The 11,889-nt window shown below is 39.8% G+C and overlaps 1 protein-coding gene across 6 annotated transcripts in view; it reads right to left on the minus strand.

Annotated features, from left to right (window-relative positions):
- Positions 1-11,863, minus strand: part of Sipa1l1 (signal-induced proliferation-associated 1 like 1) — a 362,523-nt gene extending 350,660 nt beyond the window's left edge. For all 6 annotated transcript variants that reach the window (XR_264641.2, XM_005409446.2, XM_005409450.2 and 3 more), the window contains exon 1: positions 11,730-11,863. The gene's annotated coding sequence lies outside the window, so the exon portion shown is untranslated. The remainder of the gene's footprint in view (positions 1-11,729) is intronic.
- Positions 11,864-11,889: the final 26 nt, after the last annotated feature.

The following is an 11,889-nucleotide window of genomic DNA, read 5'->3' on the forward strand; positions in this document are numbered from 1 at the left end:
CAGCGATATATGTGCACCTATGTTCATAGCAGCACAATTTGTAATTGCTAAATTGTGGAAGCAACCCAAATGTCCATCCACGGAGGGCTGGATAAGAAAATTGTGGTATTTTATATAATGGAATACTATTCAGCTATAAAGAAAGATAAACTTGAGGCCTTTATAGGTAAATGGTCACAACTACAGACCACACTCATAAGTGAAATAAATCAGACCTGCCTGTGCAAGCACCGCATTGATTCACTAGTGTAAAACCTGAAAAAGTTAATTTAAACTCAGAGGTATGATAGACATTGTGAAATAATAGGAAAACGCTCAAGGGCAAAGGGCAACTGAGATGTGGGAGAAGAGAAGGGAAAGAAGGAAAATTTTGTATGTATGTATATAGAGGATAGTTAACATGGCTGTTCTACTCTCTTCTATTTCTTTGCTGAAAGAAACTGCCAATGAGTCCTTGATTGATGAATACTGCATGTCTCTATCTGTTTTCACGAGAAACCACTTTGAAGATATCAATATGTAATACAACAAGAATTATTAATTTCTTAACAATTTGTTTGTAACTCTGTATTGTCTATACTGTTCTTTTGCTATTTTATAAAAGTTTGTCTGTCTGTTAATGTTTTCCTCCTTTTATTTTTAAAATAAAAATAAATAAATAAATAAAATAACCAGGAAGAGCTCAATGAAGGAAGCAGATCGTGAAAGATCAGAAAGAGGTAGGAGTAGTTTGGGGCTCTGGCATGGCACCAAAAGAGATGAGGCAGAGAAGATAGTGTTACAGGGCATAAGATGCAGGAAAAGGGGTAAGAGAGAGAGGGCATTAGCTGAGCAACTTGGTAGAATTTTTAAGTGAGTAGAACTAGAATGTAAAGGTTCAAGGAAATCAGAATAATCTGTCAAGGGAGAAATCAGAAGCCCAGATGTGAAGGCAAAGACATAGTCCTGAGAAGCCAAAGAAGCCAGACCAACAGAAAGGGAAGGAAAGTCATTCAAGCAAAGCAGAACAGTGCTGAGTTTGACATGGAAAAGCATTAGTGCCATTTGTGGCAAAAGAGGAGCACAATTACTTATGAGGTGCATTAGCAAAAAGGCCCAGGGATCGGGCAAAGATTCAAGGTAGCCAGAAAGGAGACGGCAACAACCCCTTAGACATAAAGATGAAGGTTCTGCTCAAAGATGGCGGTGTAAGAGTAACAGGAGAAGTTGAAAAGAGGAATCAGTTTAAGCGAAAAAATGGTAAGACCTACTCAAAGATCAGACCAAAAGTAAAACAGGAAGATTCAGAGATGACTTCTAAGAGGTATCTGAAAAGTACAAGGAGGAAGCAGTACAATGCTCAGGTGAGAAAGACAAGCAGGTAACACTGCATATCTACAGTTCCGTTTCTTAGAAGCTGAAATATAATGTACAGTAAGCACGTTCCATGAAGAGCAAAAGATTATGTAATTTAACAATTATTAGACAATGGGTAAACCTATTTTATAAATCTGAGGATCTGACCAAAACCTTAACATAAAAAGAGTTCCTCTTGGTTGACAGATATCAGAGAGCTATCCAAATTAACCTCTGCCTGCACAAGCTCTGCTGAGAAGCTCTTGCCTTCCTCAATTTTTACAGCCATTACTGCTCTTTCCACTGAACACCCAGAACACAGAAAGCATCCAGATAACAGCCCTTCAACAGCTCTATTTACTGAACGTGAACACAGGTCCTCAAACACACCTCTACCTTCTCTTTCTGAATCACAGAGCTACGCAAGGGGCACACAGCAATGCCCAGTGGAATCTTGTGACCAGTGACAATACTAGGAGGATAATAAAAAAGCAAAAACTGCCTGTGGACTAGACGAACCAAGAACTGCCACCAACCTTTTGTCTGAAGAGATGGAGACGGGATGAACTAGAACGATAGGAAAGTACAGATTACAAGCAAAACTCATGCCCGGGAGACAACACTGACTAGTACTTCTGAGGAAAGGAAAGCCTTAGTAAACTGAATGGAAGACTGATGTTTTGACATCTTTACTCAACCTTGAGTTTTAAGTCAATACATTTTACATATTTCATCTGCCTATAAAAAATTTTAATGTGATTTAAAAACCTAAGAGTATAAATAGATATTCTGGATTAAAAATCATGGAGGGTGTGGCCTCTGTAATAAATCTGATAGCTAGACTCTAAATCGTTACCTGATTCAAGTTATGGAAAGCCTAACATAGTAAAGAATTTAAGAAAGTGTCATTTTTTTTTTTTTTAACTACAATATCCTCCCACCTCAATACAACTACTTTGGTCACTTACGCTTATTAAGAGGCAAGTCTGGTGTCACACTCCCACACAGTTGCTTTACACAAAATAAAGTCCTCAAACAGCCTAGAGGAAACCAAAATACCAGTGTCTCCCAGAGGCTGTCCAGGAATCACAAAATGGATTGCAGGGAAACACCTACTGTGAAAGAAACCAGTCTTCGGAGAGCAAATGCTAACCTTCCACAATATATTCTAGCTGCAAGTGAAATAGTTCAAAGAACATCACAAAGTACATACAATGGTAAGTCAGGCTTCTTTCCAGAATTAATACCACGCTATAGGCCACCATTTTAGGAGTTTTACTTTTTGTTCCATTTTGTTTTCTCTCCTTTGACCTCAAGGATTCTGAAGACAGATACTTTCCCTGTTTGACAGATGAGAAACCCGAAGCCTGTAAAGACTTCTCCACTAGCACCTTCACTCCCCACCCAAACCTGCTCCTCCAGTCATCTCCATTTCTGTAAATGGCGCCTCAATTATTCCACGACCTCAGCCCCAACCCACCCATCAAAGAAGCACGTTAGCCCCACCTATGACCAGAATCCGGCCCTTCTCACAGCCTCCTCCCGCTGCTACCATACTCACCTCGGTTACTTCGAAAACCTTTAACGTTCTCCCTGTCTCAACCTTTGCATCCCTCCTCATCCTACCTATTACAAAAGTCTGCCCTTTAAAAATCCTTTTAAAAAACCCTTCTTCATCAAAACCTCCAGGAGCTTCGCATTTCACTCAGAGTTGTCGACGGATGTATCCCTAGGATGCGAAGAGTTATCTGTCATCTAAAAGGTGCTGATGAGTAAATGAAAGAAAAAATAACTAGAACCAGGCAAGTAGCAAGGTAGTAAAGCCAAGTCGAGAATAAATCTCCCAGGGTTCTCTGGCAACAATGAAACCAGATTTACAACAGCCAACAACCCACATGGGAGGACATTCTGACATTTCACTTTGCATAAATGAATCTTTTAATGCATAATCAATAATAGGTTAAACTTCTAATAACAAATTAAAAGGAAAATGTCATACAAAGCCATAGAATCTCACACTAGGTGCTCTGAATATGACACACACACGGCAGCATGAGCAACTATCAGGTTAATTACCAAAGCACTAGTACTCTGATCTTCAGTGTGATTTTTCTGCATTCAGTAACACAATGTCACACCTCAAGACTATGGTATGCACAGATGACCAGGCATCTAAGAGATCAGAGCACCTAGAATAAGGGGTAAATGGATCTTTCTAAAGCGCCCATACAGGTACTAAACTACTAATCTGACATAGAAATTAAGTTTCTGGAATAATGACAGTATCAGCTGAAAGGTTGGATAGCTGTCTACTACCGAAATGACTTCAAGTAAGACTCTCAAAGCTGTTTAAATGTTGACTGTTTTCTGATCAGCATGGTCAGAAAGACTATTCACCATTACAGAATTTTCTCACTAATGTGAAGAAAATGTTTTGAAACTTAAAACTATTCTCTTTCTTCAGTTCTTTCAAGAACATGTCTACCATCTAAAAAGCCTTACATCTCACCAAGTCACGATAATAAATTCACAGAACTTTTACAGTAGGGGAAATTTATCTCAACCTTCAACTTCAGCTTTTACAAAGAGAGATTATTTGGTATACAACAGGTGGACAATGAAAACCTGTTAAATGGATAAACAATGAACAAACATCTTAACACTTCCAAGATCTGACAACAACAAAATCCAGAATTACCCAAACTAGGTTGCTACGGTCTCTTAAAGTGGATGTGAGAGTAGGGGAAATCAACATTTGAAACTTCTCCTCAGGAAAAACATTAATCAAAACTCCTTAGAGCCATTTTTCCTTTAGTTGTCTTACTTAGAAAAAAAAAAAAAAAATACTTGATAAACTAAGACTTATCTCCTTAGAAACCAGCAAGCAGAAATGTCTAGTGCTTCTTTCTTCCTCCACATAAAGAATATTTAGTATAGGACAATTCCATAATGAACCGCAACTGTTTTGTATCAGATGTATAAACTCTAAACATGGGAAGAATCGAACATTCTAAAAGTGAAGTTATGTGATGTGTTTCGCATGACCCCTATCCCTCAACATCTGCAACAGCATCGTTTAAAAATGCCACTTACACTTGCTGATTTCAAAGCACTGCAAAGCTAAATCAATCAAAATAGTAGGGTACCAATATCAACAAAAATAGACTCATGGAATAGAGGGCCCAGAAACAAAGCGACACATACAGTCAAAATCTCTCCACCAAGGGCGTCAGGACACTTGCTGCTCATTAACAAATGGCACTGGGAAAATGCAATGTCCGCACACAAAAGAAAAAGGTGGACCCTTATTTACACAGTAACAAAAACTGACTTAAAATGAACTCAAGACTTAAACATAAGACCTAAAACTGTAACACTCCTAGAAAAAGCGTAAGAAAAAGCTTCATGACACAGACCTGGTAATGACTTCTTAGATATGATGACAAAAACACAGGCAACAAAAGTAGACAAGTGGGAATACATCAAACTTGAAAACAAACTCTCTGCATCAAAGACACATTCAGCAGAGTAAAAGGCAACATATGAAATAGTAAGAAATATCTGTAAATTACGGACCTGTTAAAAGCTTAATATCGAAAATATACAAAGACTCCTAAAACTCAACAACCAAAGAAGTCACATAACACAATTTAAATATGTACAAAGGACTTAAATACATATTTCTCCAAATATAGGACACAAATGGCCAACAAGAATATGAAAGGATGCTTGGTATACATAATTAATCAGAGGAACTTATTGGACACAACAAGTGAGACGTCACTTCATATACATTACAGCATGGTACAACACACCTGCATTCCCAGCTACTATAAATACTATTGAAAAATACTTACTGTACTATATACATTCCCAATAGTTCCCAATACTATTAAAAAAAACATATTGGTAAGGCTGTGGAGAAGCTGGAAACCTTGTGGGATTATCAAATGGTGCAAACACCATGGAAAATGATTCAGTGATCCCACTTCTATGTAAATATCTACAAGAATTAAAAGCATGATCTGGAAGAGATATCTGCACGCCCATGTGTGTAACAACAAAACTCACGTTAGCCAAGAGGTAGGTAGACATGACACGCACATCCATCCACAAATAATGGATAAACAAAATGTGATATGTGTGTGTGTGTGTGTGTGTGACAGAGAGAGAGAGAGAGAGAGAGAGATGTATAGCATATACAGAGAGTATATACAAAGTATATATATGGATATATTGTATACATTATATATACTGTACATATTGTATATTACACACACATACACTTAATGAAACACTATTAAGCCTTAAAACAGAAGCAAATTCTGACATGGTACAACACAGATAATTCTTGAGAACATTACACTCAGTGAAATAAGCCAACCCCAGAAGACAAATACTACCTGATTCCACTTATACAAGGTACTGGACTAGTCAAATTCATAGAAACAAGAATTAGAATAGTGGTGCCAAGAGCTAAGGAGAGGAGGAAACAAGGAATTTAACACATTCAAAGTTTACTGGGGTGAGGGAAAAGAGAAAAGAAAGAAGGGGAAATTATGTATGTATGTATATACAGGATAGTTAACATGGGTGTACTACTGACTTCTACTGCTTTACTGAAAGGAACAGTTAATGATTACTTATTTGATCAACCTTGCATGTCTCTATTTGTTTTCCTGAGAAACCACTTTGAAGATACCAATACATAATACAACAACCATTGTTAATTTCCTACCACTTTGTCTGTAACTCTGTATGGCTTCTATTGTTCTTATGCTATTTTGTAAGTGGATGTCTCTTTCTTAATATATTTTCCTTCTTTTATTTTTAAAAAAACATATTCAAAGTTTAGATGTGTAAGTTTTTAAAGAAACTCTGGAGATCTGTTTCACAACAGTGTGAATGTTCTTCAACTTTACCTACTGAACTATACACACTTAACAATGGTTAAGATCAAAAAATGGTTAAGATAACAAATTTTACCTTTTTACAATTATCAAACTCAATTTGTGAGTTCTATCTCTCCTGCAAAAATCTGAGGAGTCTGACCCTTTTAGCTGTTGGCAGTCATTTCCATATTTCCTCCAAGTTATCTATTTCAATCAGTGAAACTCTATAGAAGACTTTGGGGCTCTCCTTCTCACCTGTTCAAAATGAAGTTTCTACTTCGTGGGTTAAGCCCATTAATTACTCAACGCTTTGTCAAGCACACACCCAAAAATTATACAAAAGCCACTGTACTTTCAACTGGGAGTGTTACAACAGTTAAAATCCAAAATATCCCCCAAAAAACTTTTTATGATGAAGGCCTGGCTGCTGATAGGCTTTTGATTAATGAGGGCTCTAACTTCATAAACAGATTAAGTCACTGACAAGATCATAATTTGATGGCCTGTCTGGGCCTAGTAAAAGAGAATGGGTCAGGGGCATGACCTTGCTTCCCAGTCTTTTTCTCTGGGGTTCTCTCACCCTCTCTACTTCCTGGCTACTCTGAGATGTGTAGCTTTCCTCCGCCATGCCCTTCTACCATTTTGCCTTACCACCAGCCTAAAGCCATGGAGCTAAGGCTGTGGACTGAAAGCTCTGGAACCATAAGCTAAAATAAACCTTTCTTCCTTTAAATAGACTTTCTCAGGTATTCTGTCACAGCAATGCAAAGCTGACTAACACTGTGTAAAGCACAACAGACTCATACACTAAACTCTTTGGATTTTGTTTGTTTTGGAGACAGGTCATCACTACATAATCTATCCTGGCCTCAAACTCTGATCTTCCTAACTCAACCTCTGTAGGGCCAGGACCACCTCACCTAATGATTCTGAGGTTCTTCAAAATATACTTCTGGGGGGCTAGGGATTTAGCTCAGCAGCACAACGCCTGCCTGGCAAGCGCAAGGTTGTGCGTTCGATTCCCGGTACCAGAAAAAAAAAACCAAAAAAAACAAAAACACCTGAATATACTTCTGGTTATCCAGAAGTGTAGTTTGAACTACGGTTGGAGATAACTTGGAGTAAATCTGGAAATGGCTGCCAACACTAAAAGGGCCAGACTCCTCGGATTTTTGCCAGAGAGACAGAACTTACAAATTGAATTTGATAATTGTATGTTGGCACTTGAAAAAATTATGATTAAAAAGATAAAATTTGTTATCTTAACCATTTTTTTCTCTTAACTACTCCCCCATTATCCTGTAAACTGCCCAAAGCACGCTGGGATTCTCTACCCTCTCTATTCATTCCCTCACTTCCTCCCCAACACACATCCTACCCAAACCAAAAAAAGAAAAGAAAAACAACTGTTTTAAAACACTAACTTGAAAACAGCCTCCACAATAACCCCACCAAAAGAGATTATGCTGAGGTTCCCGGACATTTAATGAGCCTTTCTGTGAATCCTAGAGCTCTCCATCACCAATCACTTCTCTACAGACATGTTTTCCATGCAATCATACCTCAATTCCTAGCACAAAGGGTCAGCACTAAGATCCTAATTTTAAACCTAAAGCAACAGTGAAACTCTCTGAAGAGTAACAGGTATTTCTCAAACTGAAAAGAGTCAGTGTCGACATCCAGCTTCTGAAATCAGGGGCTCCAACCTGCGATCCTCCTGCCTAGTTTCCCGGGGTGCTGGGGTACCACCGCACCAGACTCAGACTCCCTTCTTGAACACACGGGTAAGACAGCTCAATCATCAGCTGCTTCTCCAAGAACTAAAAAGAAACTTGCAAAAACAAACGGTCAGTTGATTCTGGGAACTAGAGACTACAAAAGGAAATTTGCAAGGTGTTCACAATATATCAAACTAGAACCGCTATCTACACAAAAATTTAGAATATGAAGATAAGGCACAGGAAGATAATGTAAGGACTAAAGGAAAAGATACTGATCAGGGCTGAGGGTACAGAATATACGGCTAACAGGCATGAAGCCCTGGGGTCAACCTTGAGCACCGGAAAACAAAAAGATACTGACACTGATCACAGTCAACTCCTCACTGCAGGAACACCACCTCTCAGCACACAGCCCTCTGCTTTCTACTTCTCAATAGCTTTCCTCTGGGCAGATCAGAGCTCATTATATAAAGAAGCAAGAGGCTGAACCATGAAAGCAATCAGTGATTCTACCTACGCTTGGGTTTAGTACAAAGCTTTATGGGAAAAGTAGAAAGAGGAAAAGGTTTAAACAAAATTTACTTCTGCGTCTCAAAAATTCATTTAACTTAAGAGGTTCCTGCTCCCGGGGAGGGTAGGGGGGGGCAGGTGGATGGATGTCTTATCTCTGACTGATCTGTGTTTGTACAAATCTGCAACTCTCTCTCCCCAAGCTGGCATTTCTCAACAAACATACATTCTCCTGCCTCTCTTAAGCTGGAAAAAAAGAAACTCAAACATTATATAACTGCCAGTTTCCCACAATTTAAAGTTAGACATACAAATTAGAAATCTGTAGGGTGGAAATTCTCATCCCAGATCTCCAGAGACAAAGAAAAATAACTTTAGCTCTGCCTGACTTTGTAACCCGCTGCTATTTACCAAGGTCCTGGTTTAAAAAAAAAAAAAAAAAGCCCCTTACATCTCTCCATCTCATCTCTCTAGATCTTTAAGAAAACTCTCATTCTCTCTGGGGTTATCTTACTAATCCAGGCCAAGCTGAAAGGAGAAAATGGATGAAGACTGACTGGCAAAGCTTCTCCTACCTTCAAAAGATGTGCCCAGACGCTTTTCCTTACTCTCCTAATTGCAAATCAGAATGCACTGTCATTCTGTCACTCAAATCATCCGTGTCTGAGAGATCTAGCGCTAAGAGACTCCCTCCAATGTTTCCATGACTCACTCCACAGGTCAGGACCTCCAAAAGGATAAATGACTATCGCCTAAAAATTAGCTTACATATTATATTTGAAAAACAAAATGGCGTACAAGCATGTGGGTTTCGTTTTAGTTTTTATTAACTAGGTACAGAAAACAAAAAGAATTTATTTATTCAATTTATTTCCTGTACCAAAAAAATAAGTACAACAAATACTTATTTTGGCTGGACTGTCAATCTCGAGGGATGTGGCACAAGCATGACACAAACTTCTCCAAGCCTGTCAGGAATACAGTAATTCGCGGTGCCATCCAAGTCAGTAGCATTTTCAAAAGGAAGCTCCTACAACATGTTCCGGTTTAGTGTGCAAGTGTCCCTGCACCTAAGTACCCCACCCCAACCCTATAACCCTTCCAAGTTAGCTGAGGGAGAAGATCTAAAAGCCACCTGTGCTCCAGACACAAAGAAGGAGTACCTTACTTTTGCAAACAGGAACAAGGTTAGGAAGGAAAGAAAAAGGTGAAACAAAATATACATAGCGAAATGTATTGTGCTCTGAGTTAGTAAGTATTTCTTTAAAAAAAAAAAAAAAACCTGCAACGTCTGCTATGTAGAAATTCATTTTTTTTCCTAACTTTGCAACCTGAGAAACTCCAAAGCTTAGCTACCCAAGCTACTAAACTGCCAAAGCAATCCTCAACTTACAACTTCTAAGGTCACTAGAAGGTATTTAAGAGTGTTTAAAAGTCAAGGTGAGGTGATCAGAAGGAGAGGAAGAGAACAGTTAAGAGGAGTGGGGGGGGTTGGAGCGGAAATGGTCTAAGATATTATGAGCAGGTACAAACATGTCTAAATGACACCCATTACTCTGTATAGTTCCTATGCACTTAAAATTATTTTTCAAAAATTAAAGTGAAGGGGCCAGGGATTTAGCTCAGCGGCACAGCGCCTGCCTGGCAAGCACGAGGTCGTGAGTTTGATTCCCGGTACCAGAAAAAAAAAAAAAAATTAAAGTGAATACACTAAAATTACATGCCTAACTCAAAGCAAAAGCGAAGTAAATACAAAAGTCAGAAAATACCAGTAAAAGAAGAGTTAAGTGAGTTTTGAAATATAACTTCAGTGAGGTTCCTTGGAATGACCACCAAGAGTTCAAGTCAACCCTGCCACAGAATCTGACAATGAAATCACAGCTCTCACTGCCTGACACTTCAAATCTGAAAAGTTCACTGCGCTAAAATCCTGACTTCAAATCCGAGGGGCAGTACCAGGAACTGCAGAGAAACTAACAACAGCAACACCTACTGACTGTATTCAACCACTTGCTAAACTTGTTCTCTCAATCAGCCAGAGCAATCTAACAATGACAGTCAATTTCAAGAGTCCTTCACTTAGTAACATCAGTAAATTATCACCGACATAAAAGCATTCACCCCCAAAATTTTACTTTGCCACTAACCATTTATGCACAGGCCATCACCCACATCATCTAAACGTAACATTAAGTGTTAAGGCCTTAGTATAAATAGCATATTGCATGGGGAAAAGGCTTTAATAACTGTATCACATCAGTGACCATAAACTGCTGTACTTGAACCTCTTAACTGAGATCAATGCTATTATCATTGTTCTGTATTACCCCAACAGCTTTTTCTTGCAACTTGGTAAGGTAGCCTAACTGTAGCTTTCAAAAAATGACATTGGGGAAGGTGGATATCATTAAATCATGATTACAAAGAAAATTAAGACCTACTAAACTGGCTGTAAGAAGCAACTCGGTAGGGCTAAATCCTGTACTTTTCCAAAAGATTCAGAGAATCTTTGCCCTGGCAGATCTTCCACATGAGAAAACAGGAAAATGTTGACACTTAACTCCCACAGAGTACCAGTATAAAAACAACGGCTTCAAAACTGAGTCAGAGTTTCAACATGAAAGACTCGCTTTATAGAGGAAACGCCAACCCCAGTTCATCCAGATAGACCTGGAGCCTGAGGAAAGGCGACACCTTCACTCTCCCGTTTGCATCGCATCACTGGCTTCAGTTTAGAAACATAATCTTTGAGCAGGTACTAGGAAATTTCAACGGGCGCTGCCTCCAGACTACCGGTCAGGAGGGAAAAAAAAAAATCTATAAAGTAAATGCAGTCTAGGAAACATCCATCCCCCAAACCTTCCCTTCGAAGGACGCCAATAATTCCGATAAACACCACCTTCCTTAAAAGTGAGCTATTTCCCACGTCTCTGTTTTCCAAACGGGGAGCACCCATGAAATCTCCATCTGCCCACGTGTCCATCTAGAAATGCCGGGGAGCGATCCAAGAACCTTGCAAACTGCCTTTAAGGTCAGGAGGTAAGTTGGAACCAGGGCGAAGGAGGAAAAGTTCTTTATGCAGCACCCTTATTGCTCTCCAGCTCTCGTTCGGTTTGCTTCCTCCTAGGAAAGCAAGCTTCAGCATCCCCGAATTTCACCCCCGTGCCCCCCCCCCCAAAAATTAACACCCTCGGGCCCCACGATGAGCCTCTGCCTCGCCTCGGATTGAACTACCCGGCCTGCCCTTTCCAGCATAATGCAAAGCGCTCACCCCGGTGACCAGAGGGCAAGGGTCGCTCCACGCAGATCAGAGGAGCAAGGCAGGCGCAGCCCGCCGACCTGGGCGCGGGTCTCCCAGCCTCGGGCGGAGGCGCCGCGGGGAGTTGTGCAGAGCCGGATTCCGAGGTGCGCGCGCGCGCCGGGCCCCGCGG

This window comes from Chinchilla lanigera, unplaced genomic scaffold (genome assembly GCF_000276665.1).
Source record: "Chinchilla lanigera isolate Chin_1 unplaced genomic scaffold, ChiLan1.0 scaffold00122, whole genome shotgun sequence".
NCBI lineage: Eukaryota > Metazoa > Chordata > Mammalia > Rodentia > Chinchillidae > Chinchilla > Chinchilla lanigera.